Genomic DNA, 2727 nt, shown 5'->3' with positions numbered 1-2727 from the left:
GACGATGAGGTTTTCAGCGGTGGAAGACGGCACGAGGCAGGCGGTGTCGGAGGAATCAACGAGGGTGTACGTTGGGTCGGTGGGGTTGACGGCAAGGCCAAGGAAGAGGCCGAGCGTAAAGAGGGAATTAACGTTAACGATGCCGTCCAACGCCATAAGATGGATGGTGGTGCTCTTTAGTTTATGGCGGTCGGTGGTCATCCGGTTGATAGCAGCTGCAGATTCTAAAAAAATTGGTTGGAATTGGAGGGGGCGATGGAGACTTGAAGGAGGAATTCAGAGGGTTCGCGTGTAGTTACCGGCAAGGAAGAGAGGAGTGCAAGGAAATACAAGATTTAATTTTAAAAAAACGACGCCGTTGCCGGGGATCGAACCCGGGTCACCCGCGTGACAGGCGGGAATACTTACCACTATACTACAACGACTGATGTGTTTAACTTTTTAATATTTTAATTTTAAATTTTAAATTTTAAATAAATAAAAAATAAATATTTTTTTTTGATTAACCTGGAAATCTCACCCGCTATGCGAGCCGACTAATCCCAGGGCAACCACCTGCTTTGCAGATAGCCCAAGTCATCGCATTTGAACCTCCGTGATCACAAAATAATTTTTATTACTCATTAGATTTGAACTTAAGACCTCCAGACAATTTTAACCATTAGAGCCAAAATTCTTGTGGTTTTTGTATATTATTATATGCCAAATTTCTTGTTCTAGACTGAAAATTTATATAATTTGTTGTTTCATCTTTTCTATAATTGGTTGATAAAATATCAAATTAAATAAATAAAAATATACTCAAGGCAAATTCTGTTTTACTCAATATTTTTATATATGACATAAAAAGTATTGTTCCAAATTAGGCGAACTGGAAAAATACCTGATTTGTTTGGTTTGTAGGATCTGATATAATTTGGAAGAATTTTGAATTGAATTTCTTTGTAATCCTATGTTTGGGTTGAAAGAATGTTTGGATTTGATATCTCAAGATCTGATTAAAATCTAATAAACATGAGATTTAGAAATCACATGGGGATAACTGGTAACTTGAATGGTGTAGGTTAAATGTGTGATTTTGAACCGGGCCCCGAAATTTTACTCTGCTTATGTCATTTCATCAATGAATATAAAACTATAGCCTACCTCGGTACATCTCTAATTTTTATTTTATATTATATATATAGTTTGAGACGACGTATAGATACAAATATTGATATACATTATCATGGTAAACAAAAAACATTTTATTAGTATATATTCCGTTATGCTGGTATGTAAACAAATCCATGATTTGCTCAAGCACGAGTAGAGATAACTTGACCAATGATCGTCCCTTCATCACAACCGAGTACGATCCTGTTTAAACACGAAAAAACTATTTAGTTTATTTTAGCGAATGACGGATGTTTTAATGTAAAGTTCGAGATACTTACTGGGTCACTTTTAAAAATCCGATGGTCCAAACCCCTACCAAGTTCAGAAGTGAACACATAGTCTAAGTTGTATGTTTTTGCTCATATATATATATATATATATATATATATATATATATATATATATAGGGGCCTATTCAAGGGAGAACTGAGTTGTTTGTGGTAACTGTGAGAACCAATATTAACTACAAATCAATAGATAAATTAGGAAATTTATAAATTTGGTAATTTTAAATTAAAATCTTAATACAAGGATATTTTTGGTATTTTAAAACTCTCATCTCTCCTCTCTTCTCTCTCTGGCCACCGTCCTCCGATGATACCACTATGATACCACTGTGATACCTAAAAATATTGATTCTGTTAAACAAAAGATACATTGTGATACCTAATTATATATAAGATGCATAGTGATACCACTGTGTTACATCTTCGATCGACCACACAAACGACATCAATGTGATATCCAAGCACATATGTGATGCATTGTGATACCATTGTAGTATCACCGGAGGACGGTGGCCGGCGGACGGTGGCCGGAGGATGGTGGCCGGAGAGAGAAGAGAGGAGGGAGGAAAGTTTTAAAATACAAAAAATATCCTTGCATTAATATTTTAATTCAAAATTATAAATTTCCTAATTTATCTATTGATTTGTAGTTAATATTGGTTCTCACAGTTACCACAAACTAATTAGTTCTCATTTGATTAGGCCCCTATATATATATATATATATATATATATCTATATCTATACTATATTATAATGCATTTGGCTAAAACTCTTAAAAACTCTTAAACTCTTAAACCCGTTCATCCATATCCGATTTCATCCCATAATTGAATTCATGTAACTAACTGCAGATAAACACAATCAAATACAGGATAAACAACTTTTTTTTAAATTCTATACTATATTATAATGCATTTGGCTAAAACTCTTAAAAACTCTTGAACTCTTAAACTCTTAAAACTCTTAAACCCGTTCATCCCTATCCGATTTCATCTCATAACTGAATTCGTGTAACTAACTGCAGATAAACACAATCAAATACAGGATAAACAACTTTTTTTAAATATAAAAAATCTAAAATTTAATTAGGATAATCATTGAGTTCTAACAAAATACTTAATTATTATCTTTATAAAATGTTATATTATTAAACCAAAAAATAAATTATTTCATTATTAAACTTAAATTAAATTAAAAAAAAATAATCTATATTATATTATAAAGCATTTGACAAAAACTTTTAAAAACTACTTTTTATATGGAAACTACTGTTTATTAAT

The 2727-nt window shown here is 32.3% G+C and overlaps 1 non-coding gene across 1 annotated transcript; it reads right to left on the bottom strand.

Moving 5' to 3' along the window:
- Window positions 1-353: 353 nt before the first annotated feature.
- TRNAD-GUC lies at window positions 354-425 on the bottom strand. Its single transcript has one exon. It is a non-coding gene; the product is annotated as a tRNA-Asp (tRNA).
- Window positions 426-2727: the final 2302 nt, after the last annotated feature.

The sequence above is a fragment of the Cynara cardunculus genome (genome assembly GCF_001531365.2).
Source record: "Cynara cardunculus var. scolymus isolate 2C chromosome LG 5, CcrdV1, whole genome shotgun sequence".
NCBI classification, from domain to species: Eukaryota; Viridiplantae; Streptophyta; class Magnoliopsida; order Asterales; family Asteraceae; genus Cynara; species Cynara cardunculus.
This window is presented reverse-complemented; position numbering and strand designations above follow the sequence as displayed.